A 23,230-nucleotide genomic window follows, 5' to 3' on the forward strand; every position below is an offset into this window, starting at 1 on the left:
AAGAACTAAAAAAAAACATCTACCTATACCAATACAGTGAAAATGCCTAAAAGGTAATGTTGAGATGGTATATGAGCCCAGACTTATTGAAGTGTACACAGGGAGGAACAGAGAGACATGTGGATGGAATGTGACAGTATGAAGGAGTTTTGGAGAGAAATAGTTGCTAAAATAAGAGAGAGAACTAATGTCAATTTAAAATTGGATCCACTGTTTTTGCTGGGAGATGTGCTTTATCCACTCAGTAAGCTACTTGTAAACGCATCACACAAATATTGCCAGCTGCTGGACTAGCAACCACAGAAATGGAAGGCTTTTGAGAATCCCCACAATAAAATAAGGCCCTGATTTATACTTTTTGACGCAAACCTGCGTTAGTGCAGGTTTGCGTCAAAACGTTTACCGCCGGCTAGCGCCATTCCTGGACGCCAGCTGGGCATCATATTTAAGGAATGACGCTAGCAGGTGGTAAGCCCGGTTAGCGTCAAAATAAATGACGCTAACCGGGTGGGGTAGGCGTAGGGCAAACAGGAGGTTGTGCATTGAAGAAGGGCGCTAGTCAGGTAGAGTCAGAAAAAAGTACGCTAACCTGACTAGCGTAATTTTTTGATTCACAACCCCCATGGACATGACTCCTGCCTATTGGGCTCTTCCACTATGTTGGGCTTTTTGCCTTCATCCAGCAGCAGGGCTTACATAATCATAAAGTCATCAAGGGACACCAGGGGACACCTGCTCCTCTTCAAATGTGTGCAACAGAACTTTCACAATCATTCCTTACCCTGCCTTATCTAAGGGGTACAGAGTGTGGCCTCTTTTGTAAAGAGGAAAAACTCTTCTTTGTATTTATTGAGCCCCAGAACATACACCAGTAAAGTGGTAATTCAGCTGCCGTTACAGTCTACAAATCCCTGTCTTTGCCGCATGGAACCCTCACAGCCCCTACATTCTTTACCACTAACATTCCATCATAAACATAAGAGATTTACCCCATTACCACACATCTTCTGCTCTTACAAATCGAAAGAAAAGTACAAATAAAATGAAATCAATTGATGCATATTAAGTACCAACGTTGGTGAAATATAGTTATACTTTATACTCTATATAACGTATAATTAAATGTTCATATTATGTATAAATACCAGCTTTGAGAAATAATTAAAGTTAAACTCTATAATTTGTGGTTACATATGTAGGCCCACATTTATACTTTTTGACGCAAAACTGCACAAATGCAGTTTTGCATCAAAAAGTTTAGCGCCGGCTTGCGCCATTTCTTAGCGCCATCCATGCGTCATATTTATATTATGATGCACGATGGCGCTAAGAAATGGTTGAGTAAAAATGTTTGATTTTAACCCTTGCGCCGTGTCATAAGGCAAACTGACGTTACTGCTGCAAAACTGACTGTAATCCATTTTGCGGCATGTAAACATGTCGCAAACGGATTTGCTCCATTTTAACACTGCATTTGCGTCAACTTTAGACGCTAAAGCAGGAAAGAGTGCAATTCAAAGGGAAGATGGAGGCAGCAGGCCAGGAGAGACCAAAGGGTGGCCCCATACACCCAGGAACCAGCCAGGAGGATACACAGAAGTCCCTGGAGAAGGAAAAGAAAAAGCGCAAGTGTCGGTTCAGTGAGGAGGAGCATGGGATCCTACTTAGAGAGGTGACAGAGCACCAACAGCTATTCGTCACCTTCAAATTGCCAATTTGTAAGAGAAAGGCAATAAGGCAGGAAATAGTGGACCAAATAAACAGTGTGTCAGAGGTGAAGCGAACTGTCACGGAGTGCAAGAAGCGGTAGCATGAATGTCAGCATAGAACTAAAGAGAAAATGGCCAGGAACAGAAAGGCAGCATTGCAAACTGGAGGTGGAAGTCCTGCACCACAGGAGGACCTGGATGAAACGGAGGAGATTGTTGCAACGGTCATCCCGGAAGAACTGGTCATAGGAATACAAGGACAGGGCAGTGCGGATTTCCAACAAACACCACAAATTTAGGGTAAGTTGCAGGGGGGAAATAACTGCCAATTTTACAAATGTCATAAGGGGGAGGCACATAGGACACACTCAAAGCATGCTAAAGGAGTGCAGTGGAACACATTGCCCATGACTCAAGGTGCACTATTCAAACATAAGCAACACATGTACACACAACTTGGTTGTGCCATGCACCACAACACATCCACAACCTGGACATAAGTCAATCACCAGGGCTGTATACCAACATGTACATATGCAGCACATTGGATGGAAGGCAAGTCTAATTAATGTGCCTGTGGCTGTGTCATCACAACACCCCTTGCATATAGTCAAACCTACCCTACCCACACAACTGAGACATCAGGAACTAGGAAGAAAGTCAATAGCATTCCTGGGGTTACATCATGGTGTTGTCTTTTGCAGAAACACTTCACTACTGACATGTCCCATTGCCGAAACACATGTGCTGTATCTTACAGCACACATTAAAATGGCACCTTAGCTAACATTACTTATACGTGCACAGGAAGGAACTGCACATAAACAAGACATCCCCACAAGGCAGCCACTTCCCCATCATGCTGCAACAATGCCCGTCTGGGTGCAGGGAGAACTAATCTGTGCAGCTGCTGGGGGAATTGCAGGGTGGTCCTGTATCATGGTAATCATGGCAATGCCCTGCGTAACTAACCTGATGCAGTGTTGAGCCACACATATTGACGCCGATCAGAACTGTGCCACTAGAGAAAATATGCATTACACATCGCAATCTGTAGAACACAACACATATAGTCTGAACCTACAACAACTCTGACACAAGCATGTGAGCCACATATGAATGGGGAAACAATCACACAACCACAACATATGGTGTATGTTTGTGAACATCATGGTGCACATTATCACATTGACAGGTGGAAGATGGCACAATGGCAAGCCTGGTGTTGTTAAGACTGCCAGTGTGTGCTTCCCTCTGCGGTTGTGCCACTTCCACCTGCGCTGTTGGCGGTGGTCATATTGCCAATGGCAGTCTGGTGGTCATAGGACTGCCAGACTTGTAATGAGGGTCCATGTATGCACTAGTACAACTAGCTGCAATATCTCCATCAAACTAGCTAGAGGCCTGATCAAAGATAAAAATAAGTCAACTGGCTATGTCCATAGTTTAGTTGCACCAGACACTGTCATGTACAAAATGCTGTTCACATCAATTAATGCTACCCATGCCGGCCATCCCTGGGACCATCCCTGTGCGAGTGGTAAATTAGCTGCACTGCCACAATGCTGCATCCCTTGCATCATAGTGCACGTTTGGCTGCATAGAGGGGGAGACCATAGTTGTGTAGGAGGAGCACCTTCCCGCATAACCAGATACTGAAATGGCAATCTGCTAGGTCCATGTGAGCAGTGGAATGCAGCACACATACATTAACATGAGGAGCAATCAAAGTAAACTACATCATTGTGCCTTGTTAATGACATTCCTGCGGTGGTGTAAGGTTTTGGTGCCACCTCTAATGTATGAAAACACGGAAAACTGGGACGGGGCAAAATGCAATGTGTGTTGGTGTGAATTGACCACTGCAACAGCCATTGCAAGGCCCTACCACGCAAATTGATGCTTGGGAAGGGGCCACAATAACAACGTAGTGTCAAGCCACCATAAGGGAATACATCACACCTTGTAAATATGACACAGCCTATTAAGCCACCTGAGCCTCACTTAACGTGACACTCAGGTGGGGCAGAGAGCTGGTAAATTGGATCCATACGGTACAACAACAATGTTTGGGCTGTACGTTGTCACTGAGCCTCCAATAACAATTCAATGACATGCCATGTCAACTGCCACAACATAGAAAGATTGATTTTACACCATCTCATTGGAGAGGATGATGGCTCTCCTGCTGATCTGCCCTGTTCTCCGATGACCTGGATGACCATCAGCCAACAGACTCTCCAGGATGTCCTGGTATCCCACCAGACACCACTTCCAGTTGCAAGGAGGACAACCAATGTTGCAGCCACCCCAGATGACCTACCCAACACCCAAAATATACTAGCTGTCAGTACAACCACAGCTCAGGACTCCGAGGACCCAGAGACAAGCTTCCAGAGGACAGTGGTAAGAGTCCAGCGGGAGCTGGCCAAGCAGGTGCAGGTGGGGATGGAGACTGTGGCAGCCATCCTAGAGGGAGTGTGCAAGTGCCTCTTGACAGCTAATGAACACACAGCTGCCAACCGAGGCACACACTCCCCACTGCGTGGAGTCCAGCAGTGGCTGGTGGACACAGCTGCTGCCATGATGGAGAGGCCACAACAACTGCCCTCCCAAACTGGCAGCAGCATGATAGAGAACAAGCTGGACTCCATTCAGCCTGAATTGGCCTCCTTCAGGAAAGACATGGCTGCCTACCATCAGGATGTTGCAGCCATTTTGAAAAATCAGCAGTTCCTCCTTGCTGCAGTGATGCCATATGTCATACCACAAATGGCAGCAGCTGGGAACTGGGATTCCACATCTTTAACCACTGAAGTCGGTGTGGCCGCCTCTGCCTCTCCACCACAACCACCAATGACACAGGAGCCACCACACACATCAGAGGATGAATATGTGGAACAAATCACTTTTACTCTGAAAAGTACCCAGTAGCACCAGTCTATGCCACATGGGCAGTTTTCTCCTTAGTTCTGGGCTAAAGATCATTCCAATGTTGTCACAGTAGGATATGTGCACTTTTCACCGACCCACTGTTGACCTGTCTGATATGGACTGTCATTGTCTTTCACTTACCAATTGGCAATTTTTGTTCCTCCACACTTATCAACACTACTCGGAAACATATCTCATGACATGTCCCTCAACCCTGGACTCTGATTGAGTCAAAAAACTTATATTCACAAATGGGGTTTCAGACCTGGACATTGTTGAAATTTCACTTAGACTCTTTCACCTGTAAATAAACACCTTGTACACATTTTCCAACTCAATGTTTTCTGTGACCATCTACTCCGCTAAATTATAGTATTTTGTGAATCCATGTAAATGACTACAGAAGATCAGTACATGAGTGCAGAACTGTGGAGGCACAAAGCTACCCACAAGGATCCGAACATGACAATGGTGTATGATGTAGACTTTTAATAAACTGATGGAAACATATAGATTTTGGTCAAGATATGCGACAGGCCAGACAGAAAACCAAGTGAAAAGCAATGTAGCTAGCTAGGAGTACCAGAATAACTCATTGGTGTGGTACAGAGGTAGCTAACCTTATCAGTGATGGGCACTGGTCTATGTTGCAGGATAGAGTTCCATTTGGGGCTGATGTCAGATCTATCACAGTTCCGAACATTGTAAAAACAGGACCAAAACAATCACAGCTGAAGTACCAGACTTACCTGTCCAAGAGAAACCATACATAGACATAATGAATGGTGGCTATGCTGTATGGCAGATGCATTGACTAGTAGATATGATGTTGCAGCCAATGTGACAGTTCCAGTGTCAATAGGTGAAGCACATGTTAAAAGAGGTATTTGAAGGTGTTAACGCGCCCCTTTATGACTAATTATTACACATTGGGACTCATTTTAGGCCAATGAATCTTTTGACCCTGACTGAAGACACCTTAGGACGAGATAACTAATCAACATGTCAATCAATACGTCTATAATGTCATCAATATTTATCACAACAAAGTATTTCACTTTAGTCAATGAGATTTAATTAACTCAAGACACCACCATGACCTTTCAGTCATGAATAACCACACCAGTTTAGTATGAGTTTTGTGATATTTATTCCCTATTGATTACAATTCTACTAATAAGTTTGTTGGTCTCAAAACCAAGAAACACATTAGCATAGTCCCAATATGGCAACTCTGATAAGATTTCATCAAAGTAAGAATCACAAACATCAGAACATAGCAAGGCGTGAACATAGACTATCCTTAGCAGAGTATCACTAGTACATTATTCAACAAAGCATTGATTCAGTCCTTTGTCTATTTGCGTTGGTTTAGTGAACCCCTCTCAACTAACCTCTAATTAGCATTGGCATGTTGGTCTTCATGCAAAACAATTTAGTAACACCAATTTGGAAAACTTCTAACTAAGGTCTCTGTCAAAAGAAAAGCAGTTGGTACCTAGAAAGGAAAAGCAAACAGACAATCACAATTTCATTGTCATATAGTTACCCTCCAAGTTTTGGGTCAGCACTCAGGTTCGGTCTTCGTCTTCAGGACATCAGTTGATTCGCCATCAGTCAGGAACTCCGCTCAGGTAAAAGGGGCACTTCCCTCATAAGGAGGTAAAGTGTAAATGGGCAATCTAAGGACAAGGATGGTTCTAATCTAAAGTTTATCAAGTCACTAAGCAAAGTGACAAAGTCTCTGGATCATAGCAAATCGCATCAGCATCTCTCCCTCTCCTAGTCTCCTACTCCCAGTTCTGATTTACTTCCTAGTGTCAAGGGTTTTTATCCCCTTTTCGTTGTACATTCCCCTAAAATTCGATTGGACAAAGGGTTGCCCCCCACTATCTTTAACCAAATAACTTTACATTAGGTCATTGAATTTGTCACCCCATAACAGTTCTCATGCATTTTATTGGTCCTTATGATTGACGTCTTTAGGGGTAGAATGTCCGGTATGATTTCATACTTTTGTAATTCTTTGCGCATCTTCGGTCAGTGGCTCCATTGTCTGTACCGGTTTAGGCGACCTTGTACCTAACATTAATCTACACTGTTGCGTTTAGCTAACATATTTCTACAAGCAAGACGAGCTACATGAGAACGGATCTACTATAGTCACATTCATCTTCTAGTTTGGAAAAAAACAAGAGTTCATGTCCTTTAGCAAGTCAGCACACTGCACGTTTAGAGAAAAACACATTTAATATGAGAGTCAGGCAGCTAGGCCTCGACTCATGCTATCTAAGGCCTAATGATTTATTAGCAAAACTCCTACATATGTCCATTGTTATTAGTGTAAAATCATATCATACATATCATTTCAACATTATTAGTCAGTTTTATTAGTCCCCGTATATGTTGGCGGCCACCTCCAGTGGGCACATTTCAAGCACACGTTTTAGCAAATCATATTAATACAGTTTCTATGCATCATTATTGTACATTAGTTCATAAACATTTCATGTTAATATAGATTATATAAGCTACGCTCTCTCAAAGGCATGACGGAGTCCCTAGGCCAACCCCCAATTTGCACAGTGCACTCATGGGAAGACCCTGAGACTCAAGCAAATTACAAAATTTGTATAGAAGAATGCTAAAATATTTATTGTAAATCCAAGAAACCTAAAAACAACTAAAACCTACTCACCCTATCCTAAACTAACCTGTACTGACTATACTTATCCAACAACTAAAGCTATCTAACCTACGCTAAACTTAACTTAAACATTAAACATCGCACTCGAAACATTGGCCCCCATCCACCCTAAGAAAAAAGACATGAGTAGGACAACAATTACTAAAACTACACATGTACTAACTAATCCTACACAAATATGTATCTTTAAAAAAAATATATATATTTAAAAAAAATTTTTTTTAAAAGACCTATATACCCAAACATGACTCCCCACCCAACCACCCACCAAGAAAAAAAACACCCCCAACTACATTTATCCTAACTAATCTATTAACCTACACTAACCTAACAATAAGGCCCATATTTATACTTGGTTTGCGCTGAATTAGCGTCATTTATTTTTACGCTAATTGAGCGCAAACCTAACTCTGTATTTATACTTTGGTGCTAGACATGTCTAGCACCAAAGTAATGGAGTTTACATCGTTTTCTGGAGTGGAAAACCTAACTTGTATCAAGGAGATGCAAGGTAGGCGTTACCGTCCAGAAAAGGATGATATGCCCTTTGCACCATATTTATCCCCATGCTAAAATCCAGCACGGGGCGATGGGGGTCTTAAATAATGGTGCTAAGCTTGCTTAGCACCATTATTTAATGCCTGGGCAGGCATATGGGGACCTGTAGGCAGATTTCCATGGCCAGAGACCATGGAAATTGCTCACAGGTGCTCTTCCCTGTCCCCAGGAACACACCCACCCACCCCTACCCACACCAGGAGGTCACCTAAGGATGGGGGACCGATCCCAGGTAAGTCCTGGTCAGTATTTTTTTTTTTTGCCAACACCACTCAGGGCCCTGACTTGGGGCCCCCTGCACAGCGCTGGCCTTAATGGCCATGCCTAGGGGACATTCATCCCCTGGGCTTGGCCATTGGGGTGGTGGACATGGCTCCCGTTTTTATTAAGACAGGAGCCATGTCCATGGGGCTTGTGTGCCAGACAATGGCGCTACAGTGCTTAGAGGCAATTATTTTGCCTCTAAAAAGTGTAGCGCCATAATTTGGTGCACAAGCCTCAGTTCCCCCTATGCCTCTCTGGCCCTGTTAGCGTCCTTTCCAAGGATGTTAACAGGGCCTTAGCGCTGGCTAGCGGCATTCGTAGATGTGGTGCCCGGCTGGCATCATGGAATGCCACTAGCCGGTGCTATACTTTTTGCCGCAAACCTGTGCTAACGCAATATAAATAAATGGTATAAATCTGCCCCCAACCATCTAAAACCAGCACTAAAATATATGTAGGGAGGGTAATGAACTGGGAGGAAGTCAAGTGACAGTTCAAGTTCAAAGTTTGGCCTTCTTAATTGTTTCCTTAATAAGCTTCAACATTTTGTGGCTGGCCACTGATTCTGACGGAATGCTGAACAATGCAAACATTCACCCCCTGTTGCAAAGCTCTGGGTTTAATCCATCGTTTTTTTGCCCACCATGTCCATCATTTGTGTTTCTTTGCTTTTGTTGCCATAAGTGCGCTGGGCATGCTCAGATGTGGGTCCTAGGTTCACTGTGCCACTAGATTCAAGCTGGCCTGGTTGATGAAGGGTGATACTCAGAAACCGGTCCCAGGATGCTTGTTTCCGGTCCAGGGAGGACCTGGCCTGGCAGTTCGGGCTGGACTATTTCAGGGTCAAGACTGATTTGCATATGGCTGGGTCCACACTGGGGTGGCATGGTGAGCAAAAGAATTGATGGATTAAACCTAGATCTGTTACTGGGGATGAATGTTTGATTGGTTCCGCATTCCGTCCATCATTTGTGTTTCTTCACTTTCTAGAAGTGGCATTTCTGTAATAGTAATAAAAAAATCCACTTATACCAGTAAGCTGCATTTGTCACCACCATTACAACCATACTAAACATGCCTACGCTACCTCTCATAAGTCAGACAATCCCCCTAGACATATATCGGGGCATTTCCAATGCAATCTTATGCGAAGGCAGCACTCACAGCAGTGAGAAACCAAATAGGCTGCTTGTCACTACCAGGACAGGCTACGCTACTAAGCACATGTCCTTCTTTCTACATACATAGTACCTGGCCTATAGGGCTAGCTAGGGCTTTCCTTAGTGGTGACTTACATGTAGTAAAGAGGAGTTCTGGGCCTGGCAAGTAAATTTAGATGCCAGGTCCCTGTGGCAGAAAACTGTGCACACTGGCCCTACACTAGCAGGCCTGAGACAGGTTTGAAAGGCTACTTCAGTGGGTGGAGCAAGCAGCGATGCAGGTCCACTAGTAGCATTTAATTTACAGGCCTTGGGTATAGAGATAACAATGTACAAGGGACTTACAGGTAAATTAAACATGCCAAATAGGTATCAGCGAATCATACCAACTTTAGAAGGGAGAGCTCCTGCACTTTAGCACTGATCAGCAGTGATAAAGTGCTCAGAGTCATGCCTCTGGTCTAAGAGAATTTGTAAATCTGGGACAGCATCTAAATGCAATTGGTGTTGCTGTGGTTGTCAGGGGGAGTTGTAGTACAAATATCTGACACTACTCTGGTGCTTTGCAGGACTTACATCTAAAGAATTTACACCAGTCCTGCAAGGCACCCAGAGGCACTTTGTTAATGAAGTGAGGTTCTTTTAAATGTCTGCAAAGATCATGCGTTAAATAAGTCGTTACTAATGTGGCAATGTTATCTCATTGAATCAATTGCGCCATTTTAATTGCCCCCGTAGGGCGAGAACACCCCCTCTTGAAAATATTATGCCTGGGGCAGGGCTAGTGTGTGTGAAATGTTGACAAAGTTGCACTATGCATGCATTGCACCACTTTGTTAACACAATGCAGAGAAAAATGGTAGGGTGGCGCTGCCTTAATGTTTAATACGTAACACATTGCCAGTGCAAAGGTGGCGCTGTGGGCTCTAAAATTCATGCCTTCATAATGGTTGTGCATGATTCATCAAACATCTGACCTGCATTGGCTTCATTGTTGGACATGTGAACTCCAGGCCTGAACTGGTGCAGAGACTCTTGATACTGGTTGCATGCAACCTGTTCACAAGCATTGCATGCAGCACTCCAGCTCATCTGCCACTGTCAATCAAAAGCAATAAACAGTCAATTGTATGCCAATGGGAAACTTACCAACAGTTCCATCAATCTCCATCCCCAAATGATCCAGAAGATCCTGCTCCCTTGCCACCATATCTGCCCAGCGATGCTTGATCTGGTGGTCAGTCCGTCAGGTGTTGTATATGCGCCTCAGGTGGTAGAGCACCTTGCACCACTGCAGCTGCCTGGCCTCCGTCTGGTGTCTGAGAATCACCCAGCCACCCATTTGCAGAATCATTGGGAGGTAGTGGGCCACGAGCCATATGAATCCCCGCAGCTCATTTGTAGACATCCTGCTCATCCTCCCTTTGCCGGACACAGCCACTAGTGAATGGAGTTCACCAAAAATAAAATAAAGAAATAAAGGAAACTTAAACCGACTAACTAAACCCAGCTACCCCTAATACTTAACTACCTCAGACAGACACCCCACAATACAATGACAACATTGTACAATCCTTATACAAAATACAAGTTATTTGACACATTTTGCTCAAAAAACACAGGACACAGCACATTGGACAATACAAAATTGACAAAACACCCCACCAATCGACCACCAGCTCAGAAACGCAACCACACACAGTCAAAGGGGAACATACTATAAAGAGAAAGTGAAGCTACACTCACTGTACCATGCTTGTAGACAGGATTTCCTGTTGCAATACTTCCTGGGTGTGTGCATCATGTTTTTCAGTCATGAGTCTTCTTACTTAAAGCATTGGGCTTAGGTGTCATTTTTAAAGACACATGACACCCATGCGCCGTTTTGATTGGCGCATGAGGGTAATGAGGTGATTCCATCAGGTCCAGGCATTAAAAAGCCTATGGACGTCCGATTGAGTTTCTGGGACTAGGCGTCATTGTGGTGATAGGACTTGTATGGTTAATGCGTATGTGTGAAAAATAACGATGTATGACAGTTAGGCGTCGATTTCTCTCAAGGGTGCATTAAGAGGAGTGTGAACGTTGAATTCCCGATAAGAGCCCATGTTTAATTTTCTTCACGTTGGTGGATGTATTTGATGCATTTGCGTCATATTTTTCGCCTCATTTCTTGTTTGTGTGGTTTCTTGCATTGTCCTTGAGTGCACCCTGATTCACTAAACATATTACATGGGCTGTGCTGCAATGTGGTATATGTGGTATGGCTACATGTGGAAGTCAATGCAGCAATATGTTAAGGGTGAGATTGGTTGGTTCTACCAATAAGTGTTTTTTTCGGAGTTGGCTGCATGCAATCACTTTTACTTTGTGCATAGATGCATGTGTACCTACAGTGTGTCTACATATATTTTGGCACATGTGTGCTTTGTGTGAACATATTTGTATGAATCTGAATGTGTAGGTGGACTACGTAGTTATCTCTGTGACAACAGTGTTTAGACATACCTATAACTGATGACATTAGATGGCCTGACTCCAACTCATGCTCAGGCATGTGTCACACATTACAATTTGGACTATGCAATGTACTTGGACTGCTTTGACATCACATTTCCCCTGACAAGTTACGTTGCATTGTGTTTTGACTCTGTGGTTTGTAGTTGGATGTTCGTCTTGTTGCTCAGGTACATGTGTACCATGTGGTTGCCCATGCATCTCAGTTGCAGGTTATGTCATGTACACCTGTTTTAGTGAAATATGTTATATGCTATGTGTGTGTGTAGAAATAAGTGTGAGTGCATTTTAGTAACACATTTCGAGATTGGTGTCTTAAGGGGATATCAAGGTCACATTACAATCTTCCAGCATGAAGAGAAGTTGGCATTTAACTATTGCATATGCAGTCACATCACTGGCACCTATATTTCTGTATGTCAGAACACATGTGAAGATCATTTGTAAATGTCACAGGTTTTGTGCTACCTATGCCATTATTGTAGTGCTAGGTTGTTGCTTGTACTGAATCCTGACACGTTACCATGCCAGGGCCATTATGGTGGTAAATGTGTGCTGAGATATGTTGTATATATGTGCCAGCCTCCAAATGGACACTCAGATTTGTCTAATTAATGTTTGTCATTGCTGTCACATACTCTGCTGTACCACAGTGTACCTGTGTTGCATTGTGGCATAGATTGAGGCCTACTCTTCATCATCACTGTGTAAGTATGAATTGCAACAGAAATACATGTTTGAATGGGATGCTGCAGGTTTATGGTGCTCCAATTTGTTCTTCCCCCTGTGCAGATACATCAGGCACCTGACAATGTCATATGTTGATGTAGTTAGGACAGTGGTATTTGGCTTAATAGAGCTGGGATCTCAGCCATTAATGATTGGAACTCAGCAGCATATGCAGACTCACTAGTAAATATACGCCTGCACAAATGTGGTCGTACAGACCAGGATGTAATGGTTTGCTAGGTGCCACTTGATGTCAGGCCTTCCCCTCTCAGGTACACAGCTGGCTGCTTGCACATGTAGGACATGTCTTGTTCATAGAACTCATTATCTGCTTCCAGGTGCAGTATGTTTAGGGGTTGTATAACTGTAGTGATTTCAATGATCATCTAATGGCATGTGACAGATGGTGTTGTATATGACAGGCTCCTGTCATGGTGCCAGGTTATGGCCAAATACAATGTCATGTTAGTGTCAAAGATATCTGGGTCTTGTACGTACCTCGCCAGCCTCAATATACAAATGTGAAGGATAGACCTGCAGGATTTGATGTGTTGCACTGTCTGTTTTGGAGTATGTCTGCTCATTATCCTCTTTTTTCAGGCATTACTGTTAAGATATGTATTGTGTTGTCCATTAATCCCAGATATTTGGCAGGTACCGCTTTGTACGCATCTTCTACAGCAAAATTGTGTGGTGATGTAGGGACAGAATCCAACATATGACTTGGGTAATGTTGGGATCTAGCCTCCTCCTACTAGTGGCAAATTGTTAGTTCCCATACCATTGGTGGTATTAGTGAGATGTGAGGAGTGCCACGCAGACATATCATAATTTATGGCACAGCACTTGTGTAGTCTCCAGGTGACATGGAGTGTTCCATTTAGAACTATCAGTGGGTATCTCTGAGCTGACCATTCACATCCTCCGTGGAACACGGTTATGCAAATCTCCCAACATTTCACAACCTAGCTAACTCTTACCATGACTGAATGATGTAGAGGTTAGAAATCATCTGAGTGCTGTAATTATCTTTTGAAAAAACCTACCTACATGGCTAGGTGAATTCCGACTCAATGTGATGTTGGGTATCTGATAGCATTGACTATGCAACACACCCACACTAGTTTGTGATGTTGGAGTCCAAAACATATATGGCATACATTATTACAGTTAGTACCATGCAATTGTTCTGTATTGTGAGTGAGACTGAGCGTTGTGTTTTACTATGTGATGTGTGATTTCTTAGAGCATTCTATTTAAAGCTGCACATACAGGTCAGGCATTGTTGATGATGGGCTAACTGTTGCTACCTAATAGATAGAACCACACATCTGTCTTCGTATTTAAATACGTATTTTCTGGAGACATGTGTGAAGACAGCCGATTTGTCTGACAAGTGTACATCTGTAGTGCATGGAAAGTGTAACACACTCTGCCTACATTCCACCCAGACTATGCTTTGATCACACATTGTAGAATTAACTCATTGCTCTTGCCAATAGTTGTTGTAATTGTATAGGGAATATGAAGCCCTAGTTGCATTATTGCTCATCCAAACCAATGGACATTCCATAGATGTGTGTGCAATAAGTGAGGTCAAGTTTACCCTATATCAAGGTTGTGTCCCATGGCAGTGGCAGGGCATTATCCCATGGACAGACTGTGCAAGCTCTACTTCTACCACTGGTTACTATCCCTGGGAAAATCATGATGACCATAGTTACCTACTATATCCCCCCCTTGTCACACATGTTCCATGCAGCCATTGCAACTACCACACTGACTTGTGACAGTGTTCAGTTCCAACATTACTTAAGATCAATTTCTTGACATCCCCTACCTTATGTGTGGGCCCCTTGCATACATCCTATTAGGCCATGGTGTAGTTGGGTGTGATGGGCTATGAAATTGCAAGTTGGCCACATTAATTTACAAAACATTTAGCTGTCCATGGATTGAGTCCTTCAGTTGTCACATACCAGTAAATAGGCTGTCAGTCATATGTGAGATGGAGGCAGTATATTCTCTTACATCACATGTGATGTTGCTACAATACTTGTCAGTTTAGTGTTTGTTACATGCTCCCTGAGGTTAGAGTCACATTCCTATGGTATATGTAGTGGAGAATGAGTAGAACAAGGTAGAATTGGAACAAAATGAAATGTTTATTCACAATAATTACATAGTGATTTCTGTGGGTTTTATGTATAAAAGTTTTCAACAATATGTTGTCTTCGGTGTACCCAAGCAGCTATGTTGAGCTGTTCCCCCTCCAATTCGTCAGCATCATCCTCCTCATCCTCCTCAGGTGGGACAGCAACCTGGTCGTACAATGGCACGTTCATTCGCACACAAATGTTGTGCAGGATGTTACATGTGAGAATAATTTTGCACACAATGGGTGGGGCATAAAGGAGGCTGCCTCCTGTCAGGTCCAGGCTCCTGAATCTTGCTTTGAGGATGCCAAATGTCCTTTCCACCAAATTGCATCTGACGGTGTCCCTCATTGTAGGCACGCTCTTCTGCTGTATTAGGGTTAGCAAATGGGGTCATGACCCATGGCTGTATGGCGTAACCCTGCTCCGCTGCAAAGGTAAGAGAGAAAAATTGTTGTTAACGCTTGAAACAGGTTTTGAATATACCATGGCAGTTGTTGGCTGGAGTTGGATTGGTGAATTAGACATGTTTGTAGTATAGTGTGAGTTCCTGGCCTTGTGCAAAGGTTATATTGCACTGTGTTGTTGACAATCTTGGTGTAAGAGGTTAACCCAGGGAGGTCCCTATTTAACACCAGGAGGTTTTTGAATCCCTTATACCAGGTAGATAAATGTGGGTTTGAACAAAGGATATCTATTGAAGTGTTCTCTTCTCTTACAACTTATGGCTTCACACTTCTTAATTCTATTGTCTTTATAGTCCTTTATTTTTATCTCCTTCTTGTTCATTTTATTTTTCAGTTGATTCTGGTCGTCAACTCTCAGTCGCATGGAACATAAGAAGGGAAGAGAAAAGACCACCAACAGGTAAGTCTATTGATCTGAACGTGTAGTGGTATATATACTTAAACTTGATTATACTGAGGAAGGGTGGGTGAAGGCCTAGTGAGAAGGATGAACACTCAGTGCACAATGTAACAAATATATGCTTTTACACAGTGTAATTGCTCAGGTGCTCCAGCCAACATGCGTCCCAGGGGTTTTTCTTAACTTCCTAACTGCCCCTTTCTTGTCTCAGCTATGGGAGTTTTCTTTTTCCTTTTCTGTCCCTCCCCACTTCCGCTTTCTCCTTTTCAGTAGTGCAGAAGTGGATCCCTGTAATTGGGCACGTACCTGGGCTAGCCACGTCCCTCCTGGAATGTGGCAAGTTTCTGGGTCCTGGATTCGGGAGCTGTGTAGCTTGTCGATGCGACTGTCTCCTCCTGTGTCCTCCATGCACTCCTGGCCCGTGTCTCCAGTCTCCACAAAGGCATCCGCTTCCTCGTTCTGCTTATGGTTCGTGTGGCGCTCTCCTCCGGCATCTCCCTCGCACTCCTGGTCGGCGTCTCCTCTCTTCTCCCAGACATCCACTTCCTCTTCCTGCCTGTCGTTTGCGTCGCGCTCTCCTCTGGCGTTTCCCTCGTACTCCTGGTGCGCGTCTTCTTCTGCCTTTCCGACACTCACTTCCTCTTCCTGTCTGACATTCGCATCGCCGTTGGTGTGCTTATGTCTATGCGGGGTCCTTTCCATAGTCCCCCGGGGCACCATCCTGCCAGCCCCGATCCTTCGTTTGTGTCGCCGATGTATGCTTCCCCGTTACATTTGGGTATTGGCTCTGGACCTGAGGCCTCTAATTAGGATTCCTAAATGATGCTCAGTATGCGTATACCATGTGTTGTATAGTGCATCTTTGAAGCAGTGTGCTATTTATAGAGGGAACCTAGCACCACAGATTGCACCACAATGATGTCAGAGGTAGAGACAGCATGAACTACCTTCAAAGACAAGTTGCGCTTTCTATGTGTGCAGCAGAATGCAGCACACATTGATAGAAAATTAAAATGAGGACAAATCAAAGTATATTTCCTTATTACTGCCTGTTGGCACTGCCTCAGGTTTTAGGAAACACCTAAATCTGGGGCAACGTCATCACGCTATGTGTCTTGCTGTGGCACACCGACCGCAACACAGATTGCACGCTCCTTGCACACAAAAGTGCTGTGTGGGAAGGGGCCCTATTTACAAGATGGCATCAAGCCACAAAAAAGTGGCCTAACGCCACCTTGTACCTATGGTGCACAGCATGACAATGACACTGGAGGCTCTTGAATATAGCCCTTAGTGATCTTGAGTGGCAGATGAGGGTTGTGCCAGCCATCAAGTGTACAAGGGTGTGTATCCCATTGTTTTAGGATAATTAACATTGCTACAGGTGTTTCTCATAGCTTCCAATACATGAATCAGCATTTATACTGGCAACACATGCACAGTGCAGGCTATGGGATGAGGCACAGGTAATTTACAAATGTGTTCCTTAGTACAGTGCATATAAGGTCAGTAATGTCCTTTATACTCCTACTGGGGCCTACTGTGGCATCCATGATCATTACTGTTTTATAGTGACTCTGCCCCATGGTGGACCATTTATTGTCTATGGTACAGATGTGATGGTGATGGTGTTAGGGGGGCAGTAAGTGTAGCATGTAAGGTGGCACTAGAGTAGGTGTGGCACCATTTCTCATGAATCTGACACATGGTATATAATGGCCGGTAATTTGGTAATCCTATGTATGTGACCCAATGCATCAGGCAGATGTATGTGTACACTGCAGGTAAGTCATGTATGTGTAGATGAGATGTAGTTGGTATTAGCTCCACTTGTCCCGTATTTGATGTATGTTCTGCCAGAGACTTGCACAGCATGATTTACATTGGGCTGTGCCTATGTGTGACTTTCTTTACATAACCATGGTGTATGCCATTGACATTGCTGAGCTATTCTTTGTTTGGTGTAATGTGTGTGTGAAGTGTATTTAGTAGCCAACCTGTGGGCACTTGTAGTGGTTTGTGGGCATCTTCTGTTAGCAAAGGGAACATTGCTCCACCTGTCCTTCACGTGGTGTGCCTGTCAAGTTGTGGGTGTGTAAAGTACAAGTGGGTGTATGTGTTTGTGATGTGCACTGATTGTGTTGTACTAGTGCATATGTGTTATTACCTGAACATCTGTGTTACCCTGGCATGTGTTTTTGGTGTGGTGAATGTCTTGTGTGTCCTACAGGGTTGGTGTGTTGTGTGTATATTGCTAGTTTGTTGACTTGCCCACGAGTAGGCCATTGCCATATTGGGCATCCTGGAAGCATTCGTTGATCCTGGAGTGCCAAAATATGTAGGCATCGTGGACGCTACCCGGATACTTGGCTAAAATGCTTGTAAATAGCCCACAGTAGTCCACTATGGCCTGCGCATTTATGGAATGCATATGTTTCTGGTTCCTGTATATCTGTTCTGTTGCTGCAGGTGGGACAAGTCGGACATGGGTGCAGTCCATTGCACCCAGCACATGGGGAAACCCAGCAATTGGGTAAAATCCTTGTTTGGTCTCCTGCTGCATTTGCTGGGTATTGGGGAAGCAAACACGGTGGGGTGTCAGGGAGATGATTGCATCTAGGACCTTCGGCAGGAAGACCGAGAAAGACGGCTGTGACACACCAGCAACCAGTTCACCTGTTGTCTGAAATGACCCAGATGCCAGCATGTGCAGGACAGCTGGCAGCTTTGTGATGGGGGGTATTTTATTTGGAGTTTGCAGCCTGGCTGTGATGTCTGGCACAATGTGGAGCAGCAGTCATAGAATGGACTCCTGGTTGAGACGGTAAGTCCTAAAGATATCTGGTTCCCTGATGCCATGGATGGTTGGCCAAAATATCCTCTTCTGCGTTGCCTATGTGGGTGCTGTGGTGGTGTTTGTGGGTGCTGCTATGGTTGCTGTCCTCTGTGGCATGTCCCAAGCTGGAGCAGTAATGCTTCCATCTTGTCCTGTAGGTTACCAATGTTGCTTCTGTGAGTCTTCCTTAAGTAGTGGTGTATGGGCCTCATTTTAACGCTTTAAAATTTGGCACTAATCGGGGTTTATTCAATTTTTTCACTCCGCTTCTTAGTTGTGCATCAATCGGGAGTTAAATATGGAGCTAGGGGTTTGGCGTAATTTTTTGTATGGGAACTTCTACGTTGCATATCATTGTCGCAAAAGAGCGCAAGATGTTTGGGTCATCCAGAAAATGATGCGAACTCCAAAATGTTGGCACTAGACGGGTCTAGTGCCAAAATATAAATATGGAGCAAAGTTTGAGCTGAATTTTCCATCGAAAAAATGGTGCAAAAACGGCGCAAACAGAGTATAAATATGCCCTATAGTCTTCTAATCTTTTAGGTTTGTTAATTGTTCTTCCATATCTTCCATACTGGATGTTATCACATTGATTGTCTGTGATACAACCCTCAATTTCTTGTATTTCTGCATTTATTCTTTCACTATAATTTGCGCTTGAATCATACCCTCCTTCCTTTGAGTTCATCAACTTATCTTCATCACCCATCCAATCGTAATTTTGCTTATTGCTCATCCTCTCTTTGATGAGAGGCATGAGACCTTCACGGGAGAGTAGTGCGCTTTACAAATGCTATGATTGATTGGTATCTGTTTCCTTCTGTACTCATTTAGAAGAATCTGCTTAAATGCCAAACTTTTCCATTGCTGAGTAACACAGAATTTCAAAAGAATGTGTAAACCTTAAGGGATTCTGGAAATGTACTTATTCATTTTTCCACTCTTTTTTCGTTTCTCACTTCCACCTAGTCACCAATCTTAACTGGAACTATTTTCAAATTTTGTTTTTTTGTCATAATATTGTTTGTAGGAGTGCTTAGCAATATATATATATATATATATACATATATATATATATATATATATATATACATATATATATTTAGAGAGAGAGAGAAAGAGAGAGAGAGAGAGAGAGAGAGAGAGAGAGAGACATGTATTTTTTATTTTACATTTTCAGGAAACCATTTCACAATTTTGGCCACAGGACTCCATGCTTCGTCCTTGCTAATCAGTTCACGCCCTCTCATGAGAACAAAGGGGCTTTTTTCAGTACTTTGATTGGGAGTTAGGTTGTAAGCCCACAGCATTTTTAACACTTCAGTTTCCAAATTGAAACCATTGCTAATAGCTAACCGTATGAATCCCATTATCGCTCTATTAAAGCACTCAACAAGACCATTGCTTTCGGGATGGTACACTGAAGTGGTCTTGCGTATGATGCCATTCTTCCCAAAAAAAGTTAAATGAATCTGACATAAACTGATATAAATCTGAGAATCTGAAACAAACTAGGGTCCATTATCAGAAATTATGCATTTTAGTAAACCCTTTTTTTTAAAAATATCTTGTTTAAAAATTGTATAATTTAATTGTCTACTCTCTTTACTATATCAATATCCAGTCACTTAGAAAAATGGTCCATTGCTAACATAATGTATTTTTCTCTGCTATTTCATCTTCAATTGGACCCATAACGTCCATCCCAATCTTTTCCCATGGCATCTTGGGACAAAAACATATGGGTAACAAGGGGAGACAAAATGTCCTTTGACTTTTATCAGAGCCATTGCATTCTCTGATCAACCTTTCAACGTCACTATCCAAACCTGACAACCAATACATATTTTGAATTCTATGCTTTGTTTTTGAAATGTCTAAGTGTCCTTCTTGACAAATTCCAAATATTTTCGTCCTCAATTTTACAGACGATACAAATTTTCCACATCTTAATGATACACCTTTTGCTTCACTCAATTTGTTCCGTACTTCCCAGAATATACCTATCTCTTTACTCACTTTTCTTTTCTCTGGCCATCCATCATTGCCATGTTTAAGAACTTGTTTCAAGGACTTGTCTGTATTAATCTGTTCTTTCCATTTGTCCACATTGATACTATCCATCCCTTCATCTAATACACCTGCTACACATCCATCCACCAAACATTATTCATAACTTTCATCAGCAGGCAAAGGTATCTGACTTAAAACTTCTGCTACTCTATTGCTACGTCGAGGTTGTATTGTATATCCTAACTAAAATCCAACAACTTTATATACATCTGTGCTAATCTGGGAGAAGGTCTCTGCAAATCAGTAGCAGTAAGTAATTTCATCATGGGTTTGTGAGCTGTTCTCAACAATACATTGTAGCCCCATCAATATTGGTGAAAATGCGAGACCCCATACACATACTAGAGTCTCTCTTTCTATAACTGCATATGTCTCTGGAGTCGACACGGACCGTGAGGCAAATGCCACCACCCATTTATTTTCATTTTCATCAGTTTCCAATAACACGTCCCCCAATCTTTTTTTGCAATCTGCAGACCACATAAACGTCACTCTATTCTTATTTTATTCTTATCTATTTTCTTCACTGATGCTAAGCCCTAAATATTTTTTTTCTTCCTGGGCAAACATACACTTCTTAAATTGTACTATCAGTCCTTTTTGTTCTAGAATTCTCAAAACCTGTCTTAATTTACTATCATGTTCCTTTCTGGAACTACTCATAATCAGTATAACGTCCTGGAAGAATTTCACTTTATCTATCTCTTCAAATAGATTGCTCATCATTCTCTGAAACATGACAGCCACTGATATCAAATCAAAAGGTACCCTACAAATTTTAAATATCCAATGGGTGTAAAAAACTTCAGCAATTTTCTACAATCAGGATGTAGTTGTACCTGGTGATACGCAGACTTTAAATACAATGTTGAAAATCATTTTGCATCTTTTGTATTAGCAAACATTTCATTTAACCTTGGTAAAGAATACTGATCTACAAGTATGTTCTTTTTCAACTCTCTAAGATCCACACATAATCTGACTTTCTGTTGGATCTTCTGACTACCACCAGTGGTGATACCCAATCAGCTGATTCTACTTGTTCGATTATGCCATTCTTAACTAGTTTTTTCAATTCCTGAGTAACTTCTTCTATAATGGAAAATGGAATATATGTCTCACTTTGTGTATGCATGGGTTAGCTGATGTTTTGAGTTCATGTTTATGACTAAAATATTTGTGCAACCTCACACTACCCGAAAGTACTCTGGGTAACTCCTCTAAAATTGCCTTACTTTTATTCTTATCCTTTTCCATTTGAACAAATAATACAGGTTCAGGATTATTTGGATCCAAAATTATCCTTAAATCACTGTGGTAATACCACCCAAGAAGAGATGGCCTTTTTCTGACACATACCATTTATGCATCTCTTTTCTTCCCTAAAAAATGGATTCTGATCTTTGGAATACAATTAGATTGATGCTTTCAACCGTGCAAGTTTGAGCTTTAATTTAACATCTGGCATTTCCAAATGATTGCCGAAACATTTACAAACATGTAGTTCCATACATTCTTATTGCTAATAGTGAAAGGTGAACCAGAAACCACAACTATTTTTACTAATACTCCATCAATAGTTAGTTCACACATTTTTTTTCTCATAGAATGCTCAACATTGAGAACGTCATACTGAATACAAAACACAGTATTCATTCTTTCTGACCCTGACTGATTTTTCTCTTGTATATATTTCAATTTATCACCCTTCTTTCTCCTGCATACTCTTGCATAATGTTTCATAATGCCACTCATAGAACAATTTTGATTTTGTGCTGGACGTTTCTTGTAATATGCCAAATGTTTCACACTACCACATCTGTAAAAAAAATTTACATTGTCATTAAAAAAAAATTCTTGTAATTTTTGCCAGAATTGAAGGTAACTGAATTACCTGTGCCTTTTGTAGAATAAAAGCCTTTAACCTTTTTAGCTGCTTTAATTGCATTAATTGATTTGCTTTTACCCTGAGCTTCTTCTACTGCTGCTTTTACACTCCTACCTGTTAACTCAACTTTCTTAACTAAAGCTATAACATCGTTGTGTGAAGCCTGTCCATTTACTCACCACTTATCCTGTATTTTAGGATGACTGTCATACATTACGATTTGGTCAAATATAGGTGTTTAAGTGCAGCCACATACTCTTCTACGTTTTCATTTTTCCCTATCTTGAATTGGAAAGATTTGTACCTGTCAACAGCTGCACATACCACAAGTGAAAAGTGTGCATCCAAGACCTCCTTCCTGCCTGATGTTTTTCTCTATTTGATTATACGGTTTTGAACCTCCTAGTCCTAAACAGTGCAATAGTACTTTCTTTTTCTTTTCCGGGGTAAACTCTCCTTCTTCAAATGTCTCTATATAGTTATAAAAATATTCATTCCAATCTTGCCATCGCACAGACGGTTCATCTTTAGCAGGTAAAAGTGCTCATGGAGTTTACCAATTTAGGGAATTTAAAGCACACATATTTGCAGATATTATTACAATGTAAAGTATTGCAGAATGTCACCTTACTATCTAGAAACTGCAGTATATTTTATATTGATAAATGGTAAATAGCAACTGGGGAATAATCTGTGCTTGCACTTGGCAAAAAACTCAAATATTATAGTACACACTAAAATCTCCTGATTCCACTCAAATTAACTGGCTGCTGTAGAGTGTGTCCATTTACAATTACGTGCAACACAATTGCTGAAAAGTTAAATGTGA

The sequence above is a fragment of the Pleurodeles waltl genome, chromosome 1_2 (genome assembly GCF_031143425.1).
Source record: "Pleurodeles waltl isolate 20211129_DDA chromosome 1_2, aPleWal1.hap1.20221129, whole genome shotgun sequence".
Classification (NCBI taxonomy): Eukaryota; Metazoa; Chordata; class Amphibia; order Caudata; family Salamandridae; genus Pleurodeles; species Pleurodeles waltl.